This window comes from Anomaloglossus baeobatrachus, chromosome 4, assembly GCF_048569485.1.
Source record: "Anomaloglossus baeobatrachus isolate aAnoBae1 chromosome 4, aAnoBae1.hap1, whole genome shotgun sequence".
Classification (NCBI taxonomy): domain Eukaryota; kingdom Metazoa; phylum Chordata; class Amphibia; order Anura; family Aromobatidae; genus Anomaloglossus; species Anomaloglossus baeobatrachus.
In genome coordinates, this window is record NC_134356.1 from 38,796,128 (window position 1) to 38,823,629 (window position 27,502).

Sequence of the window (27,502 nt, forward strand, 5' to 3'; positions counted from 1 at the left end):
ATGTGGGGGGCGGGGCCGAGCCGAGCGGCCAATCCGTGTGGAGGGGCGGGGCAAGGCCGAGACCAGCGGCCAATCCGACGGTTGTCACTGTAAGGACACAATTTTGGAGCAAGACAGACAGACAGACAGAATAAGGCAATTATATATATATATATATACATATATATATATATATATATATATATATATATCCCATTTTTCCAAAAATTGTTAAAAAATTGTAATTGAGTAGAAGATGCTGGTTAAGAGTACTGTAACATTTGTGCTGGTTCCTGTCCCCCCGCCTCTGCTTCAGACGCGGTCACACAGACTTTTGCTCAAAACACGCTGATTGTCATGGCGGCATCAGATGCTGTTCACACTACAGATCCTGACACTCCACCCTATGATTTCTCTGGTGCTTCTGAGTTACACAGGCAGGCTCAGGTGATGACCAGCTGTGTGCTCATTGATGATCAGGCTAGCAAGAATTACCTCTGCTAGTTTTGCTGGTTACCTATCACATTTGTTCCCCACCTTTTTAAGATGGTGGAATCTGTCTTCCCACGCCGACTATAGTTTATTGCTGTGTTGGTCTGTGTGCAGTTATGGCCTAGTCCTGCTGGTGATTATATTGCTTGGTGCTTGGAGTTGTTGTGGAGTTCGTCCGTTGTCTTGTGGTTTCCTCCCTGCTGTTATTTTTCTTCTTACCTGTGAGCGTGCTGTGAGATAGAGTTTTGGTTTGCCCTGTTTGTCTATCTCTGTTGGTTTTATCACACTCCTGTCCCAGCCGTCCCCTGGGGTGAGAGGTTGGAGGGAGTATAAGATCATGGCTGGTCAGGAGAAGGGCCAGGAAGGTGGTTCAGACATCCTCACCTTCAGAGGTAACTCTGAGATAAGGGATAGCTATGGTCCCCCAGCCTGAGGGCCAGTCTAGAAGCCCTTGTCCTCAGCTTTCTCCGTTACATCTGTGACAGACGCTAGGTGACGCCGCGCCTTTATCATGGGTGATACGTGAAGGCATCAGTCCTGTTTTATTACTGGAACTTTTGGTGCGGCTAGATTAGGGAGCAATGGGGTTAATTGTTGAGTTTTGATGACTCCTTTCTGAGAGCCTTCGGAAGAGCTGTCTGCATTTAAACCTCGGGGTCTCTGACATCCACTGCCAGTCAATGAATTCTACTTACCTGGCTTTTAGCTCTAGTACTTCCTCTTGTGATGTGCTCCTGATTTCTCCCATTTTCTGACCTAAGCTTGAATTTTGACCATCTGCTTGCTTTCTGATTTTATTCCTGACATGACCTCTTAACAGTGACCCCACCTAGCGATTCTTCTTGCCTTCAGCTTGCTCCACCGATGTAATGGAGAGATACGGATAGTACATGGGCTCCTCGGCTGACACTAAGACTGGGGACCCTGTGCTGTACCTTATCCCAATGGTAGACTTAATGGTAGTCAGGGTTGAGCCTCCAACGTGGCCCTGTCTCCTGTCCTGGCCCTGTTGACTATGTTCCCAACACCCAGGGAACAGATCAGGACGGAGATCCCAAAAACCCACCAACAAGGTATGACAAACAGGTAAAATAAAACCTCATACACACCAAAAACCTACAGCAGGAACAAACAAGATAAAAAGGGTAAGGAATAATAAGGGAAAGGAGGTAGTACAAAACAAACCACTTGCACAACCGCAGCAGACAGCACGGCAGAAACCACCATGTCCTCTGTGCTACCAGGCTAGTTCCTAACGGAATAGAATAACCAGCACAATACCCAGGAAGCAGAGGGCTTAAGTCCTGGACGGAAGTGATTCAATGTCTAAATTTGGGTGCTGTTTTTATATGTTAACAAAGTTTTTTTAAACATTGTAGTGGAGCGGATAGGAAAGAGAGAGAACATTTTACAGCACAGAAGTTTGGGTCCCTATCGACTAATATGGGGTTCGAGATCCTCGGTCAAGTCCGGGTACTAGCCAAACTTTTAACTAAATTATGGCCGAAACCATGGGTCCGCTCATCTCTAATCATAAGTATTCCAAAGCCTCCAATTGCCTTGACACTATTCTCTATTCCTTCCACACTAATCTTCTTTACTGCTGTGCTGTCAAACAGAAGTACAATTTTTTCATGTCTAGATGACTATGGGTTAGAGGTGGACCAGGGCCCCTAAGCTGTCCCTCAAGCTAGGGGGTCCTATGCTATCCCTATTCTCAAGGATACTCCTAATGGTGGGAATACCTGAGTCTCCATCTTGGTCCTGATCTTGACCAGTCCTGATCTCTACCCTCCAGGGAGAGAAGGAATAAGAGAGTAATGAAACTCACGGAGTTAGGGCGGCGTCACACGCTACGATATATCGGGCGATATGTCGTCGGGGTCACGGATTCCGTGACGCACATCCGGCATTGTTAGACATATCATAGCATGTGACAGCTACGAACGACTGTGAACGAGCAAAAATACTCACCTTATCGTTGCTCGTTGACACATCGTTCATTTTCAAAATGTCGGCCCTCCTTCTGTGCTCCGGTTGTTCATCGTTCCCGAGGCAACACACATCGCTCCATGTGACACCCCGGGAACGTCGAACACAGCGTACCTGCGTCCCGCCGGCAATGCGGAAGGAAGGAGGTGGGCGGGATGTTAAATCCCGCTCATCTCCGCCCCTCCGCTTCTATTGGCCGGCCGCTGTGTGACGTCGCTGTGACGCCGAACGTCCCTCCCCCTTCAGGAAGAGAATGTTCACCGCCCACAACAAGCAAATAGTGCTATTTTCCCCAAAGAATATGTGACACCACACCTCACAGAGCAACATAGAAAATATAGCTGGCATGGGTACACAGATTCAGCCAGCATAAATAGGAGGGGAGCAGATGTGATAGGTCTCCCCACAACATGTGATAAAAGGTGCAAGCAGACTAGCAGAGCTTAACTCTTTCTAGGTTGCCTGAGTCAGCACACAGCAGGTCGACGCCCGATTCTGCCTTTGTTGATCCCAGACACCAGAGAAACTATCGGGTGGAGTGTCAGAATCTGCAATCTGAACAGAGGCCAGCACCACCATGACAGTCAGCGAACTTTGAGCAAGCAAGAAAATTACAAATGTTTTCTTCATTCTGATACAGTTAGTAGTATATGTACACAAGGTAAAGAAGATCTATACAAACAAGCGTAATTACAGATCCCTTCCTCTAGTAAAAAAATCGCCACTTAAGAGAGGGAGAGGTCAGAAACTCTAGTGCTACCTAATACAATTAGTAATCATAAAAGTCAACATCAACTGTTTAGTAAGACTTATCACATGACTCAGGATAAGAGGCCAAACCAGAAACTCTGTTTGCAGACTTGTGTTACTGGGTGTTTGCCGCTCATCATTGCAAAGCATTGCCATACCCAGCCAAGCCAGTACTCCTGCTTTGCACTGATGAGCCTTGCCACATGACTTAGGATAAATTAAGCCAGAAACTCTATTTGCAGACTTGTGTTTCTAGGTGTTTGCCCCTCATCAGTGCAAAGCATTGTCAAACCCAGCCAAACAATACTCCTGATTTAGACTGATGAGAGGCAAAATCAATATCAACCCTTTAATGAGCCTTGCCACGTAGCTTAGGATAAGAAGCCAAACCGGAAACTCTATTTGCACACTTGTGTTTCTAGGTGTTTCCCCCCTCATCAGTGCATATAATTGTCAAGCCAGTACTCCTGCTTTGCACTGATGAGAGACAAAGTCAATATCAACCCTTTAATGAGCCTTGCCACATGACTTAGGATAAAAAGCCAAACCAAAAACTCTACTTGCAGACTAGTGTTTCTAGGTGTTTGCACCTCATCAGTGCAAAGCATTGCCACACCCAGCCAAGCTAGTACTCCTGCTTTGCACTGATGAGAGGCAAAGTAAATATAAACCCTTTAATAAGCCTTGCCACATGACTTAGGATAAGAAGCCAAAACAGAAAATCTATTTGCAGACTTGTGTTTCTGGGTGTTTGCCCCTCATCAGTGAAAACCATTGTCAAGCCAGTACTCCTGCTTTGCACTGAAGAGAGACAAAATCAATATCAACCCTTTAATAAGCTGTGCCACATGACTTAGAATAAGAAGCCAAATCAGAAAATATATTTGCAGACTTGTGTTTCTGGGTATTTGCCCCTCATCAGTGCAAAGCATTGCCAAAACTAGTACCCCTGATGCGAGTCAAAGACCCTGATCTCATGTATGCAAATAAAGGTTGTGATTGTGTCTTTTTATCCTAAGTCATGTGGCAAGAAAATTAAAAGGATCAATATTTAATTCTAGAACTTCTACATCCAATAGGTGGTGCTAGAGTTCAAGTTCACTGTCATCTCTGAAGAGGATATTTGCATGTTAAATTCCCAGAGGAGCATTGCATGGCTTATAAGTCTCCCTACATCGACAAACAGAAACTTTACCCCATAAACTTCCTCTACTGGTACTATGATTAATAGTGCCACACAGGGTAATGATCTCCATACATATGAGGCATTAACTTTTTTTCGACAGTTACAAAAAATATTGTTGAGGCATTTTAGAAAAAATTCAATTGAGCCCAATAATTTTGGGGGGACTGGCTGACTCTGATCCTCTGATTCTGCCCCGACAGGGATGTATCAACCCAAAAAAGTAAATGCATATTGGATCCCTGGAGAAAAGTTGATCTTGTTTCCGTTTTGTTGGGTTGCCGCCACAGGTGCAGAACTAGTAACTAAGAAGTGATCTGATGGCGGCACTAGGACACCCCAGGAGCCTTGAGGTACTAAGACTTTACTCTCAACTTAACTATACTTTTGACTCTATGTATCCTATTATTCTTTAAATTCTATCCTTTTTAGCTTTTTCAATAAGGATAAGATAATCTTGAGTCACAGAAAGTTCACGTCTGATACACTCACGAACCGGAGAAAGTCGTCCACCATGTGATACAGCAAATTCCATTGACTTGAGCGGAGTCTACTGAATGGATGTGGTTTATGAATCAGTGAGACCTTCTCATCATCAATCACATTTCCAGGACAATGAATAAAACTGCAATTAGCCATTGTGCGAAACAAAAAAGCTGTGGTGTCGGAGGTTCGGGTTTTCTGGGTAAATGTTCATTATTCTGCACGGGTTCCTGTAAAAACCGAAATAAGTAGTCATGTTTTCTTCAAGTTAAATCTTTTAATTCAGTAATTCTTTCCTTATGTTCCTTCTCTGACCCCATCTTCCTGGTTTTCTCTCCCTTTTCCTGTTTCCTTTCTCTGGAGTTAAACAGAAAAAAAAAATTATCTGTTGGTTTGGAAATGAAAAACTTGTGATCCCAGGAGTCATTCACAAGAAGGATGAAAATGCCTGAAAACCCACATTCTGCCATTTCTCTGCTATTTCATTATAGAAACGCATGTTAGGTAATTTCATGTAACGAGTCTCTAATTATGTCCATGGAAGAAAATACAAATATCCAGAGGATAACAAACAACTAAGAAATGTAGCCAATAAAATGATGAACCTCTAAATGATCGATCTATCAATCCATCCATTATCCATCTATCATCCATCCCTCTATCTATCTATCCCTCTATCCCTCTATCTATCTATCCCTCTATCTATCCCTCTATCTATCCCTCTATCTATCCCTCTATCTATCTATCTATCTATCTATCCCTCTATCTATCCCTCTATCTATCTATCTCTCCCTCTATCTATCTATCTATCTATCTATCCCTCTATCTATCCCTCTATCTATCTATCTATCTATCTATCTATCCCTCTATCTATCTATCCCTCTATCTAACTATCCCTCTATCTATCTATCCCTCTATCTATCTATCTATCTATCATCCATCCCTCTATCTATCCCTCTATCTATCTATCTATCTATCTATCTATCCAACCATTATCCATCTATCATCCATCCCTCTATCTATCTATCCCTCTATCTATCTATCTATCTATCTATCTATCCCTCTATCTATCCCTCTATCTATCTATCTATCCCTCTATCTATCTATCCCTCTATCTATCTATCCCTCTATCTATCTATCTATCTATCCATCTATCTATCCTTCTATCTATCCCTCTATCTATCCCTCTATCTATCTATCTATCTATCCCTTTATCTATCTATCTATCCCTCTATCTATCTATCTATCTATCCCTCTATCTATCTATCCCTCTATCTATCTATCCCTCTATCTATCTATCCCTCTATCTATCTATCTATCTATCCCTCTATCAATCTATCTATCCCTCTATCCCTCTATCTATCTATCCCTCTATCTAACTATCCCTCTATCTATCTATCCCTCTATCTATCCATCCATTATCCATCTATCATCCATCCCTCTATCTATCTATCCCTCTATCTATCTATCTATCCATCTATCTATCTATCCTTCTATCTATCCTTCTATCTATCCCTCTATCTATCCCTCTATCTATCTATCTCTCTATCTATCCCTCTATCTATCCCTCTATCTATCTATCCTTCTATCTATCCCTCTATCTATCCCTCTATCTATCCCTCTATCCCTCTATCTATCTATCTATCTATCCCTCTATCTATCTATCCCTCTATCTATCTATCTATCCCTCTATCTATCTATCCCTCTATCTATCCCTCTATCTATCTATCCCTCTATCTATCTATCCATCTATCTATCCCTTTATCTATCTATCTATCCCTCTATCTATCTATCTATCTATCCCTCTATCTCTCTATCCCTCTATCTCTCTATCTATCCCTCTATCTCTCTATCTATCTATCCCTCTATATATCTATATACTATCCATCTATCTATCCCTCTATCTATCTAGCTATCTATCCCTCTCCCTCTATCTATCTATCTATCTATCCCTCTATCTATCTATCCCTCTATCTATCTATCTATCTATCCATCTATCTATCTATCCCTCTATCTATCCCTCTATCTATCCCTCTATCTATCTATCCCTCTATCTATCCATCTATCTACGGTATCTATCCTTCTATCTATCTATCTATCTATCTATCTATCTATCTATCCCTCTATCTATCTATCTATCTATCCCTCTATCTATCTATCTATCTATCCATCCCTCTATCTATCTATTAATCATCTACAATGCTCAGCATATATAAGTACACCCCTTTGAAAAATTAAGATTTTCATCAATATCTCATTGAATGCAAGAACAATTCCCAAGAGGTCGACCAGATTGAATCTCATAGAACTTTTTTTTTAACTCATAAAAAAAAGTAAGATTATTTGCTTTTTCCCCCAAAAAATAAGACCTACTCCTAAACTAAGTCCTAGCATGATTTTACAGGATTTTTGTGGTATGCGTGAAACATAAGCCCTACTCCAAAAATAAGCCCTAGTTACAGTCAGTAACCTTTAGAGGAAGTCAAACTGGGCCGACTGTCAAGGCACCACTCTCTTAGGGTTCCCCAGAGTCTCTTCCGAGGTTAACACAGCTTAAGGACACTTATGTGACCATGATATCACTAAAGGTCTCTTAAGGGCCCGTTACACGAGTCGATTTATCGTGCGTTCACATGTGCGATCGCACCCGCCCCCATCGTTTGTGCGTTACGGGCAATTTGTTGCCCATGGTGCACAAAGTCGATAACCCCCGTCACACGTACGTACCTCCCAAACGACCTCGCTGTGGGCGGCGAACATCCTCTTCCTGAAGGGGGAGGGACGTTCGGCGTCACAGCGACGTCACACAGCGGCCGGCCAATAGAAGCGGAGGGGCGGAGATGAGTGGGACGTAACATCCCGCCCACCTCCTTCCTTCCGCATTGCCAGCGGGACGCAGGTAAGCTGCAGTTCATCGTTCCCGGGGTGTCACACGGAGCGACGTGTGCTGCCTCGGGAACAATGAACAACCGGCGCACAGGAAGATGCTCGATTTTTTTTAAAATGAGCGACGTGTCAACGAGCAATGATTAGATGAGTATTTTTGCTCTATCACAGTCGCTTGTAGCTGTCACATGCTATGATATGTCAAACGATGCCGGATGTGCGTCACTAACGATGTGACCCCGACGACATATCGCCCGATATATCGTAGCGTGTAACGGGGTCTTTAGCTGCAGGAGTCTAGAGAGGACATAGAATGATGAAGCATCTTCTCTTCACTGTAGAGCAGTACACCTGTGAATTCATCAATGACATGTAGCTCACAACACCAGCAGCTCTAATGCAACCCCACATAAGGACACTGCCACCGCAATGTGTCACTGTAGCCACCCTGTTTGTGGGGTTTTTTAAAATCATTTTTCTAAATGTCAGGCAGTGCCCTTATGTGGGGCTGCATGTGATTGATTGCATCATGAATTCACAGGTGTACTGCTCAACAGTAAAATAGAAGATGCTCCAGCACTCCATGCCCTTGGTAGACGTGCACTTCTCCAAAATGACAATGATCCACAACACACATCTACTGCATTTCTGAAGAAGAAAAGGGTGAAATTGATTCAGTGGCCAAGTGTCTGCTAATCTGATAACTGAGCACCTATGGGGAATTCTGAAGAGAAAAGTTGTCATCACTGTCCATCCAGCATCCAGGCTCTAAAAGAGGTCGACCTGTTCTTGAAGAATGAAATATTAAATATGTTGTGATATGTCTACCAAGTGAACCTCACTCAGATCTGGATGTGGCTTGCAAACCTTGCTCAAGGCTGGATGGAGGACGCGAACCTCGCTCAGAGCTGGATGTGGCTCGCGTAATTCACTCAGAGCTGGATGTGGCTCACGAATCTCGCTCAGAGCTGGATGTAGCTCATAAACCTCACTCAGATCTGGATGTGGCTCGCGAAACTTGCTCAAGGCTGAATGTGGGAGGTGAACCTTGCTCAAGGCTGGGTGTGGCTCGCGTAATTCACTCATATCTGGATGTGGCTCGCGAACCTTGCTCAAGGCTGGATGCGGGACGTGAACCTTGCTCAAGGCTGGGTGTGGCTCGCGTAATTCACTCAGATCTGGATGTGGCTCGCGAACCTTGCTCAAGGCTGGATGCGGGACGTGAACCTTGCTCAGAGCTGGATGTGGCTCACTAATCTCGCTCAGAGCTGGATGTAGCTCGTGAACTTTACTCAGATCTGGATGTGGCTCGCAAACCTTGCTCAAGTCTGAATGTGGGAGGCGAACCTTGCTCAAGGCTGGATGTGGCTTGCGTAATTCACTCAGATCTGGATGTGGCTCGCGAACCTTGCTCAGAGCTGGATGTAGCTCACGAATCTCGTTCAAAGCTGGATGTGACTCACGAATCTCGCTCAGAGCTGGATGTGGTTCACGAACCTTGCTCATTGCTGGATCTGGGACGCGAACCTTGCTCAGAGCTGAATGTGGCTCGCGAATTTTGCTCAGATCTGGATGTGGCTCACGAATCTCGCTCAAAGCTGGATGTGGAGCTGGATGTGGCTTGTGAACCTCTCTCAGATCTGGATGTGGCTCATGAATCTCGCTCAAAGCTGGATGTGGAGCTGGATGTGGCTCGTGAACCTCTCTCAGAGCTGGATGTGGCTCACGAATCTCACTCAAAGCTGGATGTGGAGCTGGATGTAGCTCGTGAACCTCACTCAGAGCTCGATGTGGTACGCGAACCTTGCTCAAGGCTGGATGTGGGACGCGAATTTTGCTCAGAGCTGGATGTGGCTCTCAAGGTCACAAAGGCTGGAGACCACTGCTCTATAGCAAATACTGTGTAAGCGCTGAGCTCCTTGAATACTAGACCAGCCACCTCTGATAGACTCCAGAGGTGGCCAGAAATCTAGGCAACGTAGAATACAAAATAGACCAAAAGTCCCTCCATTCTTGAGAATATAGAGGATTTTTAATAAGCGGTAAACTACATTTTGTTACCCGTTTGCGAATTGAGAAAACCCCTGTCGTACCATGATAGACTTGTTTCATTTTATAGAGAACAGAGCCTCATTGTAGCAATAAAATCGGATCATAGTTATAACTGAGTGGCGTATATATAATATTTCCTACATATTTTTCCTATAAAACACTGATGCCTACCAAGGATTCCCTGAGAATATTTATAATGATTGCATTACAAACACTTGACGGATCCGATAATCACTTTTCCGAATGGTCATAAAACACGAGCAAAGAGCAGAATAAATATCCCTCAGTGGTAAAATAAAAGATAAATATGAAGAATGCAAAAGAGACAAAATAAACCTTGAAATCATTGGTAGGGTTTGTTTGCACATAACAAACAATTTTAGAATTCCTTCGGTGTTTAAGATGTCAACAGAGAAAAAAAAACGTAGTAATTTGTCAGATGTTGGGAAGCAATCACGTCTTAAGCCTCGCCTGAAAACAAATATCGCCGTCTCCTGATACTTGCTAGTCGACCTGCGACCTCTGCGCAATTTTTGTCTTCCCTTGACAGGTTAATGGACTATAATTTTCAAAGATGAAATAGTTTGCAGGTTATGGTAATAGCGCGGACCAGTTCTGTATTTGATCTCTGCTGCTGATACTTTATTATGTGTCACTTCTTCAGCAGCTGTTTTGGCTGTTTACCTGTAAACCAAAAAGTATGGATTTTGTTTTATAAACGGAAACTAAAATATCACTCAGTTGTTAAGCCGGATTTCCAAAAAAGAGCCATCTATGGGTTGCCTTTTTGCTGTGATCCCCAAAAGGAACTCCATTTCTCCGCAGCGCCTCCGCAGGGCGAATGAGGAATTACATGGTGCTCATTAAATTTAAAGGGAACCTGTCACCAGATTTGGCGACTATAAGCTGCGGCCACCACCAGTGAACCCTTATACAGTGTGTCCACCCATATCCTGTCCACCGCCATTAACTTGAGAACGGCGGCAGCTATAGGCATAGAAGTGGTGTCTAGGTATAGTAAAGTAGCCATGCGCTACGCAATGAAACCACCTATAGCGCCACCTGGTGGAAAACAACGGAGTTAGCATTTTTATCTCGAAAACGGAACGAGATAGAGAAAAAAAAAGTGAATTACAAAGTTGTAGGGCATCATCAATTCAATACGAATCGACACCTGTTGGCGGTGGATAGGATATGGGTGATTAACTCTTGCTAACCTGCCTATGAACTTCAAGTCTGTGGGTCAACACCCGAGTCTGCCTGTGCTGATCATAGACATCAGAGAAGTTAGCAGGCAGATTGCCGTAATCTGAAGTCTCCACAGATCCCGACACCGCAATGACAGTTGACATGACATGACTCTGAGACAAAAAAGTTCTGATAAGAAGTAGTAGACTACTACTGGTGGTGTTATAAAAATATTCTATTTTCTTTGCCAAACCAATAGGTTTCAGATCCAACAACAGATTTTCTAAATCAAAATTATGTCCTGAACAATTGTCACTTACCTTGTAGACCACAAAGAAAGTCTATTACATAACAAAGAGCACCGACGGGTATAGAAATAATCTCTGTAGCACCCGGTACTGCTCTCACCGCGGCACCTCCACAGGTCCCTGCTCCGAGGTGTTCGCCGCTCTCCTCACCTGCCTGGCAGTTCCATGCGCCCCTTTCCTGCCTCGGCATCTGCCACGGCCTCCTCCTGCTTCCAGGCCACGCGCAGGCTTTCTGTGAGGCCCTTAGAGTGCATGACCACGCCCCCTTTCTTAAAGGGCCGGCATCTCATTACCCAGAACTGTTTCCTGAGGTCACCCATTACTCTGAAGGTATTTAAGTCGGCTTCCCTTTATGTGAGGCGCCTGAGCAACGTTGCCTGCTAGTTAGTGCTTTGCTAGTTCTTAGGTTCCATTACGCTACTCTGTCTAGTTGTGATTATGTCCTAGTATCAGTCTCATGTTCCTAACCTGTGTCTCATCCTAGAGCCTGCTTACTACCACCACCTCCATGCTGCCAAGTTGGAGCCACTACCTCCATGCTGCCAAGTCGGAGCCACCATCTCCGTGCTACCACGTCTGAGCCAATACCTCCGTGCTGCTACGTCTGAGCCACCACCTCCAAGCTGCCAAGTCCAAGCTACATCTACATGCTGTCACATGCGAGTGCACCAGCACCGGACATTTAAAAACTTAACCAGTCCGTAAGAGCCAACTTCCACTGGTCCTGGCTATCGTGCATTTAGGCCCCCTGGGCTGCCCCTGACAATCCCTGTATAGGGGGTCACTACAGGTTTGCTCCTCCAGGGGAGTCCAGTGTACGGCCCAGTGGGTCCACTCCCGCATGCTCACCGAACCTCGGCATCCGTAACATTCTCCTTCCAATGATTTTATCCCTAAAAGGGTTTCAAATTAAAATGTTCTATGTACAAGATAAACTGAATTGATTCCTAAACTTTAAAAAAGCGCTAAAATATTTTAGAAATACAGTTTTTCTTTATGTTTTATTCTTGAGACTCCATGCTTTACTTTTTACGTTGGGAACAGTCGACAGTGCAGCCCAAAGTAACGTATATCTGTCTGTATTCAGCACCCACAGATTTCCTGTACGAGTTCATGAAGCCATGTGTGCGCTGAAGGGGGCTTGGAAAAAAAAAAAAAAAGCTGGATATCATCTAATGTGTTTTACAGAAATAAAGAATTTCTTTATATGCTTAAAGGGAACCTGACACTTGATTCATGCAACCCAAACTGCGGGCAGCATGAATCAAAGCCTGAATATATGATTTCAGCCAGGTATATTTTACTCTGAAACACACCAGCATTTCAGAAAAAACATCAAAGGCAGAGACAAAACTAGTCCAAAACCCCCCCGGCCAGCTTCTATCTGCACCACTTTAGATAATCGGTTTCTACCGAGTGAGTATATCAGGAGAAACCGGTCAATCAACTGGAGCGGTGCAAAGAGAAGTCGGCGGGGCTGGCAGCTAACGAGCCTCTTCTCTAGCCGGGATCCTGATTCATGCTGCCTCTGATTTGGGCAGCATGAATCAAGTGACAGATTCCTTTTAAAGGTATCCAACCAGCAGGCTTTTCAAACATAAAGTAAAGCCAGTTGTGATGCAAGTCACAACTTTTGATAGTGTAGACGGAAGAGTAGTCAGACAAGCCGGGGTCAGGAAACAGGAGGTCACAACAGGATTCAGGAAGCAAGCAGAAATGCACTCAAGTCACAGGCCAAGAGTCAGAATTACAGGAGAGTATGTATTAGATTCAGGGAGCAGACAGAGACGTAGTCAGGTAGCAGCCCGAGGTCAGAAGCCAAGAGAGTACATATTAGATTCAGGGATCAGACAGAGACGTGGTTAAGTAACGGTCCGTGGTCAGAAGCCAGGAGGTAATGACAAGAACAGGAAGCGGGCAGAGAGGAGTTAAACCACAGTCCAGGGTCAAGAAACTTAGATCAGAACACAAGCACAAACACAAGCCTAGAGCACAACTGCAGAACCAGAGAGTACGACTGGCGAGGTTCTAGGAGAGTATGCTCAGTAATGAAACAGCGCAATTACCAGGAAGGTAGAGCACCTGAGTAATCAGCACCTCCCAGGACCTGCATTGAATCGTGTGCTGACCTGTAAGCTAGTATTCAAAGAAACACAGCAGAGCATCTTCAAATGTAAGATGCTCTGCACAAAGGAAACAAGGTACTGCCGGCTCTGTAGTTCAGGAAGACACAGAAAAACATCACCTGTGTGCAAGATGCCCTGCACAGAGGGATCATGACAACTATGTTTGGACCAAATGGAATGGTTGGATTGGAATGGAATGGTTGGATTGGAATGGAATGGCTGGATTGGAATGGAATGGTTGGTTTGGAATGGAATGGTTTGTTTGGAATGGAATGGTTGGATTGGAATGGAATGGCTGGATTGGAATGGTTGGTTTGGAATGGAATGGTTGGATTGGAATGGAATGGTTGGATTGGAATGGAATGGTTGGACTGGAATAGAATGGTTGGATTGGCATTGAATAGAATGGTTGGATTGGAATGGTTGGATTGGAATGGAATGGTTGGACTGGAATAGAATGGTTGGATTGGCATTGAATAGAATGGTTGGATTGGAATGGTTGGATTGGAATGGAATGGTTGGATTGGAATGGAATGGTTGGACTGGAATAGAATGGTTGGATTGGAATGGAATGGTTGGATTGGAATGGAATGGTTGGACTGGAATAGAATGGTTGGATTGGCATTGAATAGAATGGTTGGATTGGAATGGTTGGATTGGAATGGAATGGTTGGACTGGAATAGACTGGTTGGATTGGCATTGAATGGAATGGTTGGATTGGAATGGTTGGATTGGAATGGAATGGTTGGACTGGAATAGAATGGTTGGATTGGCATTGAATGGAATGGCTGGATTGGAATGGTTGGATTGGAATGGAATGGTTGGTTTGGAATGGAATGGTTGGATTGGAATGGAATGGCTGGATTGGAATGGTTGGATTGGAATGGAATGGTTGGACTGGAATAGAATGGTTGGATTGGCAATGAAAGTTGTCCGTCAGTAACATGGCGTAGATTTAATTGGGAATGATTTATACAGAGGTAAGCCGACCACTCCTCCGATCATGATTTGAAGGAATTCTTTAAAGGAAAGAACCATTTAGATTTCTTTTTCTATTCTTTAGGATTGTATCCGCCAGTCTGGGAATGAAAGGTGTTCTGTATTTATGTGACATAGTGGCTTACTCGGCTCACATTCCCATATTTTAAAGCTGAAAAGTCGAGCCGGGTTCATTTCCTATGCCGTCTGGGAGACGTTTGCTTCGAAAACTTCTGCTCTTGGATCTTACCAGACAATTGTGAAGTTTTCTTTTTTTTTTTAATTCCACCCTGTGAGAATAAGGGGGCACAAGAGGCAATGGCTGGCTTAAGTCAGGAGGAGGGCACCCAAGAGGTCAGATTCCTTTCAGATGAAATCATATCCTTCTGTTCTGATAAGAGGAAACCCTTTTCATCGAGATTGGAACGACATAAAACTATACATGCATATTAGAGCGCTGAGTATATTACGAGTGCATACTGTAATTGCCAAACAAAGGGCTGAGTGACAAGGCGGCATATGCCAGATTCTGAGCGGGGAGACGGTGTTGGAAGGGTTACCCAGATACATTGACCCACGCTCTCCAGATGAAAGGCATCTCCTGAGAAAAGGAAGGCAGGGTCTCCTTTCTCCTCGCTAGAATTCCTTAAAGAAGCAGCTGCACTGCCACCCCCTGCGTCAAACCGAAATTATGACAAATCCGACAGGGAGATGTATCCCTGGCAAACATCGAACAATAAGGCACTGAGAGGGACAGAAGGCCAGGAAGCCGGTTGTCCTCATTGTGCTCATCGAGAGAAGAGTCTTAGAAGAACCCGGAGAAGGAATGCAGCGAGCGAAAGGCATTGACACAATGTTATTGAGATGCTATAAAGGAATATCTTGCTGCTTGGCTATGAATAAGGATTCTAGCTAGGCGATCAGATGGTATGCTGGAACCCTCTCCGCTAAAAGCCATATTTGTCATGCTCCGGTCTGACGAAGTGGAAATGAAGAGAAGGGCTGTCAGAAAAATTAATTAGCATGTCCAAGCAGAAAAAAATCCAAGGGGGAAAGAATCTCTGGCTTTAGAAGATACAAAAAAATGGATGCACAGTTACTGTATGGGTATAATGCCAAATGGCAACCAACACTAATAGGCTCGAAGCTGACGAGGGAAGAAAAAGCTTAACATCCGGCCCATTTCATAGGGTCACAATATTAGGAAAGTATGAACGTGATATTTTGGGTTGACATCCTATAGGCATATGTCAACTTTTTGGAGCCATTTTCCCTTATGGTGCCAATACGGCATAATGGTATTGAATGAGGACCCTAGCGGGGGAAGCATTAGACTGCCGAACCACTTGTTGGGGAACATTGACATATGGCAGATAGTTATAGGAGCTTGGCTATGTAAACCTGGCCAAGTCTTATACTAAGTTTTATAAAGACTTCCCACGTATTAGATAGAAGTCTGCCGGACCTACGAATTTCTGGCAACTATCTAAAGAGCATGGAGACCTTCTGACTCTCACCTAACAGATGATGTTCGAGAAGAGAAGGACTTGGCCTGTCTAAATTTCAAAGACTGATCTGTCATGGTTTTGATCCGCGGTGCTCTGCTCTCCTGCAGAGTCGATCATCTGTTTTGTATTGTGCTCCTGTGGACGGGTTGTTCCCTGCCTTGCGTCCTGCGCTGGTGTTGGGAGGAGCCTGTTTTCAGGCGCCTCATTCCGGCTGATTGCTCTGCTTCATTAGGGAGCGATCTCTCCCGGAACGCTGCCAGTCATAGTTCCTGCTCTGCAGTGACATAGTGGCTTACTCGGCTCACATTCCCATATTTTAAAGTCGAAAAGTCGAGCCGGGTTCATTTCCTATGCCATCTGGGAGATGTTTGCTTCGAAAACTACTGCTCTAGGATCTTGGATCAAGTGCTTTGTTCTGATCTTGTCCTGCTATCCTGTACCTTTGTGACCCTTCTCCGCCCATGACCCTGAAGTTTTCTCCTGGCTTCTGACCCCTAGATTGTACCCTGACTTCAGCTCCACTTTCTCTCTGTATACCTTACGTGACTATCTGGCCTCTGACCTCCAGCTCGTACCCTAACCTCAACTCTGCTTTCTCCCTGTGTACCTTATGTGACTTCCTGGCTTCTGACCTCTTGGTCGTTACTTGACCTCGGCTCCGCTTTCTTTCCTGTGTACCATACGTGGCTTCCTGGCTCTGACCTCCGGCTTGTTTGACTACCCATCCACTAGTTGCATCAAGTGACACCTAGTGCTTGATCATCACACAATCCTTTTCTTTAGTGCAGATAAGTCGCTGACTAATGATTCTGATATTGGTTCTGCTATAGAACCGAGCATTCCTGTGTATATGAAAGCCGGAAGAGATGGCTGTGGACCAAAGACTCATTCTTCCGACAGATATCTGATGTCTACAGCCAGCTTTACCCTCTAAAATGACACAGTTACCCATCTATCCCATCGCTTCTCAACTTTCTATTGGGTCCTACCCGCTAAGCTATGGTGAAGTGATGTCACGCTAGGTACGGGGAAGTACCAAGCAAGCGGAAAAGGGAAAGGTAGCCCTGTGCCTAGGGAAGGGGTAGATGGTGACCCCCTGACCTACTGCTTGTCCCTGGGGCCCCTCACCACCCTAGATAGGTTCCGCACATATGCGCTGAGCCGGATACCTGACCCTAGGTATCCCTAGTGCTGGGCCTTAAATAGGGAAGAGGTGGGATGAGCTCCTCGTCAACCCCACTAACCACTATAGAAGACACAAGGAGAACACACAGGGGGAAAATACATGAACTACTTATCCACAGATGACACCGGTCAAAGTTCAGCAATGATACCATGGAAGAGTACAAACCACCTGCTTGCACCCAGGGCTTGAATGAACTGAAGAATATCACTAGCACCAGTCCAAAAGAAGGAAGGGGTATATAAGCACCAAGAGAATACTGATGATCAGCAGCTGGGTGGAAGGAGAGCTCCTTCTGGGTCCAAAAGGGAGAGAGATGAATCCAGCACGAAAGCTAACTATACAAATGAATGTTGACAGCAGGAACAATGGAAAGGCAGGGAGCATTTTGCGTGACCATATACTGTGACCTTCTATGGCCAGAAACCACATGACTGTCTGTCACCCGCGACACACCCGTGACAGGTGAGGAGGGTGTCAGACCAATGATCAACATTCGTGGCAAGAGAGGGAAATTTACAAATTTTAGTTCCTGTGCCCATCTACTTTGCCACAAAGTCATTTCCCTGGCTTTTCTTCGGTATCAAGAAGCCTTGGTAAGGAAGCCACACCTCATAATAAGTAGAGAAGTGCTTGACTAGTGAAGTCCAACTTACATTTTGAGTTTTTCTGTAGAACATGACCATTTTTAATGCACTTATTCTTTAAATGGTCATTGCCATTTCAACAAACGTTTCCTAAATCACTGGTAGAAGTGAGTATAAAATTAAGCTTTGTAAGATATCTTATCAGAGGAACTGCCTTCTTTCAATACTTATGAGCCACTTCTTTAGCTCCTTCCATCTGCTGAGCTCATCAGTCACTCTGAAAAAAAATAGCTAAACTCTGTTTTGGTCAAAGCAATATGGATGGCTAGCATGATGATGTGTCAGGTAATATCTCCAAGTATAATCTATGTAGACAATCTCAAGGTTACAAGTCCATCTGCAGAGATCTTGATGTTCCTTTCTCCATGGTGTGCAACATAATCAAGAAGTTTACAACCCATGGCTCTGTAGCTAATGGACGCTCCCTGGACAAGGGTGGCAGAGAAAAATGTATGATATATTGCAATGCAGGATTGTCCTTGTGGTGGGTAAGCCACCCTAATCAAGTTCCAAAGAAATTCAAGCTGTCTTGCAGGCTCAGGTTGCATTAATGTCAGCGCGAACTATCCGTCCACCTCTGAATGAAATGAAACGCTATGGAAGAGACCCAGGAGGACCCCAAAGCTGATACAGAGACATAGAAAACCTAGACTGCAGTTTTCCAAAATGTACATGGGTAAGTCAAAATCCTTCTGGAAAAGCATCTTGTGGACAGATGAGACGAAGATAGAGCTTTTTTGGTAAAGCACATCATTCTACTGTTTACCAAAAATGGAATGAGGACTACAAAGAAAAGAACATAGGACCTACAGTCAGGTATGGTGGAAGTGTTGTGTTTGGGGTGTTTTGCTGTCACTGGCACTGGATGCCTTGACTTTGTGCAAGACACCATGGAATTTGAAGATCACCAAAGGATTTAAGATTGAGTGTCAGAAAACTGGGTTTGCATCATAGGTCATGGGTCTTCTAGCAGGACAATGACCCTAAACAGACTTCAAGATGCCCGAGAAATGGATATAAACAAAGCGCTGAAGAGTTCTGAAGTGGCAGCAATGAGTCCGGATCTAAATCCCATTGACACCTGCGGAGAGATCTTAAAATTGCTGTTGGGAGAAGAGAAGACTCCTTCAGATATGAGAGACCTGGAGACGTTTATAAAGAAGAGTCCAAAATTCCAGGTGAGAGGAGTAAGAAGCTTGTGGACGGGTATAGGAGGCGACTGATTGCAGGGATTTATTCCAAAGGGATTACAACCAAATATTAATTTGAAGGGGACAACAATTTTGTTTGGCCAACTTTTGGAGTTTTTGTGTGAAATTATATCCAATTGTCCTTTGTGTTATTCCAATACACACAGGTCTGTTTTAGAAATCAGTGATTGGCTTTACCACAGCAATTTCCCCTTAGGAAGGTATCAATAAATTGGCAATCAGGTGTTAACATTCCGGCTGGCAATAGTGTGTTCCTACACAGTCTGACAGGACAACCTATGGGTCAGCCAATGTAGCGACATTCTCCATTCCTACAGTAAATGGTGACGCCAAACTCTCGATTTATTCGTATATTTGTAGGAAAAGCAAGTTACAGGAAAGGCTTCAGATTTGATATTTTATGGGGTATATAAGTGTGACGCCCCTGGACTAGTCAGGTCGTCACAGGGTACTGCACGCTCTTTATTCTTAGTGCAGGAGTCAACCCCCCATGGTTCTGGGTTCCCAACTTGTAGTACTGCCTCCATCAGCATCCAAAAGCCCAACCACACCTCACACCACACCCTGTCAGACACACCAGTGGGCTGCTGAGCTGGAATAGGGCCACCCACCTAGGGGTCAGGCAGACCGGAGAGAGGGAGGAAGTGGAGAGAACAGAGTTAGCCCTCGAGTAGTGAGGAGCTGGGGGAGTGTGTGGCTCCCTGGGTGCTAGAAGTTGGGTTGCAGACGGTGGTCTGGACCCGGAGGAGTCAGAAACCCGGCTGCGGGATATTGGGACTGGGTAGCTGGACCTAGTCTAGGAGGACAGTCAGCAGCTTGAGTTCAATAGCCGGTCCGGGACCAAAAGCACGGCAGGGTACAGGACCCTAGGTCGGGGAGTAGCTTCAGGCAACCCGGCAATTAACCTGCGGAGGATAGTGACTTTATGGACTGTCCCCAAGAAGCTAAGAGATCAGGGGCACTAGCGCAACGAGGGGGGGATAGGGCTTTCCAACCCAAGCAGCCCACAGAAATCCCACGCGTGAGCCCAAAAAGGAGGGAGCGGGGCCCGGACAGCTTTATGCCTACATGCCACAAGGACACTTTACAATTTGTGTGCGGAGGCAGGCTCCGGACCACCAGGCAGCACTACAGGGGACGGATACCCGGATGGGCTCCCCCAAGATGGCAGCGGCACCCAGAGACTTGGTTCACCTTGTTGTCAGAGTCTTCTTTGCAGCCGCACGACCACCAGAGTTGCCTGAGTGAGTACATAGTCCTCCCCTGCTTCCAGCTGGCCCTGCGCACCCCCCGCTCCACCATCTCTCAGAGTTCCAGGGTCTCCACTACTCGTGGAGGGAACGTCATCTGGCTGCCCCACTCCATCTCCCCCGGGTAATCCCATCGGCAGCGGCGGTACTCCCTTACCGCGAACCACGGGTGGCGTCACAAACTCTTATCCCCTGTAAATAGCCCCCCTTTTTACATTTGAGTGGCTGCAAGCCCCCGGGTCCGGAGACCCTCGAGCCACAGCAGCTAGCAAGTATTTATTAAAACAGGCAAAGTAACCTGGTTTGAAGCGATAACTATGATAATGACCATATCCCGGATGGACAACGTCATACAGGAAGTTTTTACCGAAATTTTTGAGAAGAATTATGCTGTCATTTTTGATGGGGCAATTTTCCGTTTTTTCTTTTTTTGTTCTCTGTCTCTTTCTGTTTCCTTTTTACATTCTCTACAGATTGCTTTCATTTAGTAAATTTGGTTTAAAAAGCCATTTCAGACTGATGACTGGCCACGAACATCCCCGTGACTCAGCCCCAGTATTTATGGAAGGACATTCCATGCAAGTCACCTCATTGTGAACAGTAAACTCGAGCCCGGATGGTTTAATTTGTGTCAATGTCTAAAGAGTTGGTGCTAGAATTATTAAAGGGTAACTAAACTTAAAAAATTGATATGTTGATTGGTGAGGGGTCCGTGTTCTGATTGTCATGCTAGGTACAGGGAAGAACCAAATGCATGGCGAGAGGGAAGGGAAGCCCTGTGTCAAGGGACCCTGACCAAACCTACTGCTGGTCCCTGGGGTCCCTCACCACCCTAGAAAAGTTCTGCACCTATGCGCCGAGCCGGATACCTGACCTTAGGTATCTCTAGTGCTGGTCTCTGGGGTCCCTCACCACCCTAGATAGGGTCTACACCTATGCACCGAGCCGGATACCTGACCCTAGGTATCTCTAGTGCTGGTCTCTGGGGTCCCTCACCACCCTAGATAGGGTCTACACCTATGTGCCAAGCTGGATACCTGACCCTAGGTATCCCTAGTGCTGGGCCCTGAGGTCCCTCACCACCCTAGATAGGTTCCGCACCTATGCACCAAGCCGGATACCTGACCCTAGGTATCCCTAGTACTGGGCCCTGAGGTCCCTCACCACCCTAGATAGGTTCCGCACCTATGCACCAAGCCGGATACCTGACCCAAGGTATCCCTAGTGCTGGGTCCTGAGGTCCCTCACCACCCTAGATAGGTTCCGCACCTATGCACCGAGCCGGATACCTGACCCTAGGTATCTCTAGTGCTGGTCTCTGGGGTCCCTCACCACCCTAGATAGGGTCTACACCTATGTGCCAAGCTGGATACCTGACCCTAGGTATCCCTAGTGCTGGGCCCTGAGGTCCCTCACCACCCTAGATAGGTTCCGCACCTATGCACCAAGCCGGATACCTGACCCTAGGTATCCCTAGTACTGGGCCCTGAGGTCCCTCACCACCCTAGATAGGTTCCGCACCTATGCACCAAGCCGGATACCTGACCCTAGGTATCCCTAGTGCTGGGCCCTGAGGTCCCTCACCACCCTAGATAGGTTCCGTGCCTATGCGCCAAGCCAGATACCTGACCCTAGGTATTGCTAGTGCTGAGCCCTAAATAGGGAACAGATGGGATGAGCTCTTCATCAACCCCACTAACCACAATAGACGACACAAGGAGGATACACAGGGGAAAATGCATGAACTACTTATCTACAGATGACACCAGTAGAAGTTCAACAAATCTTTCTGCAACAATAGCACAGAGGAGTACAAGCCACCTGCTTGCACCCAGGGCTTGAATAAACTGAGGGCTTAAAGTATCTGTTTAAGGTCATGGATGACCTAAGGTGTGTGCCATCTACACAGGGCGGGTGTCATGCTAGATATGAGAAAGTACCAAGCTCATGGTGAAAGGGAAGGGAAACCCTATGTCTAGGGAAAGGGAAGATGGTGACCCCTGACCAAACCTACTGCTACTGCTGGTCCCTGGGGTCACTCACTACCCTAGATAGGGTCTGCACCTATGCGCCGAGCCCGATATCTGACCCTAGGTATCCCTAGTGCTGGACCCTAAATAGGGAACGAATGGGATGAACTCTTCGTCAACCCCACTAAACAACTATAGAAGACACAAGGAGAACACACAGGGGGAAAAGCATGAACTACTTATCCACAGATGACTCAGGTAGAAGTTTAGCGACAATACCAATGAGGAGTACAAGCCACCTGCTTGCACCGAGGGCTTGAATAAACTGAAGAATATCACCAGCACCATTCCAAAAGAAGGAAGGGGTATATAAACACCAAGGGAATACTGATGATCAACAGCTGGGTGGACGTTGAGCTACTGCTGGGTCCAAAAACGGAGAGTGATGAATCTATCAGGAAAGCTACGTATACCAATGAATACTGACAGCAAGAACAATGGAAAGTCAGTGAGCATTCTGTGCAGCCAGACGCTATGACCTTCTATGGCCAGAAACCACATGACTGTGTCACACCCATAACACTAAGTCTATCAATGATCACTCAAACCAGTGGGGTAGAAGCACTCCACTTATCCTTGAGGATGAGCAGAACAGTGTTCTGCCTCAATGAGCAGCCTATAAGTCCATTCTTTCTGTTAAATGTTTTTTTTTGTCTATCTTCGGGTACTCTCCGCCTTCTCTAATACAGTATACTTGGAAATGTATTGCCCCTTCTTGATGGCATCTCTAAAATTGAGATGAGGGAGGTGAAGAGCAGAGAGTGATGATGAAATGCAGTGTAATGTTTATGTCATGAGCAGCAGCATAGCCAGCTATTTGAAGGAGTTGTACAGACTCTACGGCAGTAAAAAAATAAAAACTAGAGAATTGATTGATTTTTGCACGTAAGGACAAATGAAGAATACAATTAAAAAGGGTAAAGCTTTCCTTTACCTTCAAGCATGGGTCATAAAGTCCAGCTCAATCTTGAATCATAGGACACAGTTCAATAGAAGTAGAACAAATCTACTAACTAACTAAAGTCTAAAAGATTAGTTGTGGACCAGAAAATTTACATTTCCTCATTGAGAACTTTCTCTGAACATGTCATTCCAGAGGGAAACCACAAACGTAGCCATTAGGTACAGATACCATTCATCAGCTGATAACATTTTTGATTATTTTAACATGGTTTAATAAGTCACTTGCTCAAAAAATAAAGTTAAATATCTTGTAAAAATCATTAAACTCCGCTGATTTTGCAGCTCTTTTCGGTTTTGTTCTGCTTCGTTCTATTGCAGAGATATTCATGTATTTTCTGGGGAGCACTATGTGAAATTTCTGCTTGTAGTCCAACTCCGTTTTTCCTTAGTCTTTTCTGGGGCGTGTGCTTTCACCCCTTCTTCCCAAACGCTGCTAATCACAGCTCAGCAGCTGATTTAGAAGTCTATCAGCCTCAGAGGCTACCACCTGGGTTTGGCCGGGAGGGGTGAAAGTGCAGCCCCCCAGAAAAGTCTGTGAAGAAACACCCTGTTGGACTACCAGCAGAGACTTCACATAGTGTGATTCAAAAGAAACAAATGTGAATATCTCTGCAATGGAGCGAAGCAGCGCAAAACAGGAACAAAAGGCGGAATCAGGAGAACGCAGGGATTTTTACAATGTATTTAACTTAATGTTTTGACGCAAGTGACAGACCTTTTTTAAGTAGGCAAAGGCACTCATAGTGGGCCATAAGCACTGTAAAGATCTGAGGTTGTGGGTTGTATTAATCACCTAGGCAAGTTAATGATGCAACAAATTTTATTCTTCCATACATGGTCTTATCGCAACCATAGTCCTTATGCTCCTCCAGATGATAGCGCGTATATCCATCTTCAGCTGGAAACAATAGTCTTTAAAAAAATTACTCAATCTAGAAGATGGATATCATGAACGTATCAGGTGTATCCAGCTCCAGCCAGCAACAATAGTCCTTAGGATAGTTCCTCAATCCAGATGACATATACCACGACCATAGTGAGTGTATACAGTTACAGCCGGCAACAATAGTCCTTACGATAGTTCCTCAATCCAGATGACATATACCACGACCATAGCGAGTGTATCTAGCTCCACTCGCCAACAGTAGTCCTTAGGATAGTTCCTCAATCCAACCAACAGACACCACGACCATAGCGAGTGTATACAGCTCCAGCCGGCAACAATAGTGCTTAGGATAGTTCCTCACTCCAGACGACAAATACCACGACCATAGCGAGTGTATACAGCTCCAGCTGCCAACAATAGTCCTTAGGATAGTTCCTCAATCCAGAAGACAGTTATCACGACCGTATCACGTGTATCCAGCTCCAGCCGGCAACAATAGTCCTTAGGATAGTTCCTCAATCCAGACGACGAATACCATGACATTGCATGTGTATCCAGCTCCAGCCGGCAACAATAGTCCTTAGGATAGTTCCTAAATCCAGACGACAGATTCCCCTATTGTATCGCGTGTATCAAGCTCCAGCCGGCAACAATAGTCCTTAGGATAGTTCCTCAATCCAGACGACGAATACCATGACCATAGCATGTGTATCCAGCTCCAGCCGGCAACAATAGTCCTTAGGATAGTTTCTCAATCCAGACAACGGATTCCGCTATTGTATCGCGTGTATCAAGCTCCAGCCGGCAACAATAGTCCTTAGGATAGTTCCTCAATCCAGACAACGGATTCCGCTATTGTATCGCGTGTATCAAGCTCCAGCCGGCAACAATAGTCCTTAGGATAGTTCCTCAATCCAGACGACGAATACCACGACCATAGCGAGTGTATCCAGCTCCAGCCGGCAACAATAGTCCTTAGGATAGTTCCTCAATCCAGACAACGGATTCCGCTATTGTATCGCGTGTATCAAGCTCCAGCCGGCAACAATAGTCCTTAGGATAGTTCCTCAATCCAGACGACGAATACCATGACCATAGCATGTGTATCCAGCTCCAGCCGGCAACAATAGTCCTTAGGATAGTTTCTCAATCCAGACAACGGATTCCGCTATTGTATCGCGTGTATCAAGCTCCAGCCGGCAACAATAGTCCTTAGGATAGTTCCTCAATCCAGACAACGGATTCCGCTATTGTATCGCGTGTATCAAGCTCCAGCCGGCAACAATAGTCCTTAGGATAGTTCCTCAATCCAGACGACGAATACCACGACCATAGCGAGTGTATCCAGCTCCAGCCGGCAACAATAGTCCTTAGGATAGTTCCTCAATCCAGACAACGGATTCCGCTATTGTATCGCGTGTATCAAGCTCCAGCCGGCAACAATAGTCCTTAGGATAGTTCCTCAATCCAGACGACGAATACCATGACCATAGCATGTGTATCCAGCTCCAGCCGGCAACAATAGTCCTTAGGATAGTTTCTCAATCCAGACAACGGATTCCGCTATTGTATCGCGTGTATCAAGCTCCAGCCGGCAACAATAGTCCTTAGGATAGTTCCTCAATCCAGACAACGGATTCCGCTATTGTATCGCGTGTATCAAGCTCCAGCCGGCAACAATAGTCCTTAGGATAGTTCCTCAATCCAGACGACGAATACCACGACCATAGCGAGTGTATCCAGCTCCAGCCGGCAACAATAGTCCTTAGGATAGTTCCTCAATCCAGACAACGGATTCCGCTATTGTATCGCGTGTATCAAGCTCCAGCCGGCAACAATAGTCCTTAGGATAGTTCCTCAATCCAGACAACGGATTCCCCTATTGTATCGCGTGTATCAAGCTCCAGCCGGCAACAATAGTCCTTAGGATAGTTCCTCAATCCAGACGACGAATACCATGACCATAGTGAGTGTATCCAGCTCTAGCCGCCAACAACAGTCCTTAGGATAGTTCCTCATTCCAGGCGACGGATACTCTGATTGTATCACGTGTATCCAGTTCCAGCCAGCATCAGTAGTCCTTAGGATAGTTCCTCAATCCAGATGACAAATATGACGACTGTAGGACAAGTTTCCAGCTCCAATCTGTATAATCTATTCATGGGCACCAGGACCTGGCCACAGCAACAAATCCTCTCCATTCCATGTCAAAGCACCAACTACATCCAAACATGTGTCTCCTCGCTTTTCTACCTCTCTTTGGATTAGCCCCCTGAATGAGGAGAGGAGTTCACATCTCACCTCCTTTAACATTTGTTCAAGTATGAAGGACGGTAGTCTCCAGGATAGTGTATCAGGGAGCCTCCCATCAGAGAAGAACAATAGACTCACAGCCTCCCACCAGATGCAAGACAATGAATTCTACTGCAAGTAGGAAGGTAAATGGTGGACACACCAAAAAAGTATGGGTAGGTGCACAGTGGTAGAAATAATTCTTTAATGATGGCCACACCAAACAGGTACTGAGTGGGTATTGTCTCTTACTAAATGAATCCTACTGCAAGCCTGATTACAGTCCAAGAAGGCCAACTAACATGACACACTGTTACAACCCCTTCCCCCTTCTAATTGTGTACAGACAAGCGACCTTAAACTGACAAGCAGCATATCTCTAATAAAAAAAAAAACCTAACAAGGAGATCAACGTAACCAGCACTCCGTGATGGAAAAAGTCCAATAGTCTTTAGTTCGTGGCTAGCCCCTAGCACATAATTGTAAAAAATGAGACATTTACCATAGTAATTCATATTCAGAATTCTAAATAATGAATCTTTATGAAACCAAAATCTCGTTGATTCCTTCCAATCCGATCCAATTCAAAAGCACATCTCTTAATGGATCCTTCTGAATCCCGATTCCTCGTAGATCTTTCCGACTTAGAACTCTTGCTGGAGTCTAACTTTTAGTGGATTCCTCTGAATAACAGCTCTTAGTGAATCATTCTGAATTCCAGCTCGTGGTGGACGTTCCCTTCCCAAACCACAACACTCATAAGACTCTTTCCTCGTCCCCAGTTACTTGAGACATCCTTCACCTATTCAACCAGACTTAAGATCAACCGAGCAAGGAACCGGTCATAAATACTCATAAATACTACTACCATTTTGTGTTCTGTAGTTTTTTTTTCCCATTTGTCCCAGGCTATATCATATGCATCAAATATAATGAATCCCGGCTTACGCACATGGCATTTTCCCCTTTAAATATGATTTCGACACATTTCTTGGCAGAGATTGCCATTACATAGTAACCACATGCTTTGTGAAATCTTCTAGTAGTTATTCTGAAAAAATGCAATGTAAAAACATGTCTCCTGCCTCCAACACGTCTTATGGATTTTTGCCCT

The 27,502-nt window shown here is 45.1% G+C and overlaps 1 protein-coding gene and 1 long non-coding RNA gene across 2 annotated transcripts in view; one reads left to right on the top strand and one right to left on the bottom strand.

The window, feature by feature from the left end:
- Window positions 1-27,502, bottom strand: part of CCND2 (cyclin D2) — a 379,364-nt gene that overhangs the window by 268,113 nt on the left and 83,749 nt on the right. The window lies entirely within an intron of this gene.
- Window positions 4,605-12,173, top strand: LOC142301162 (uncharacterized). Its single transcript, XR_012752700.1, has 3 exons — window positions 4,605-4,749; window positions 4,829-5,081; window positions 11,798-12,173. It is a non-coding gene; the product is annotated as an uncharacterized LOC142301162 (long non-coding RNA).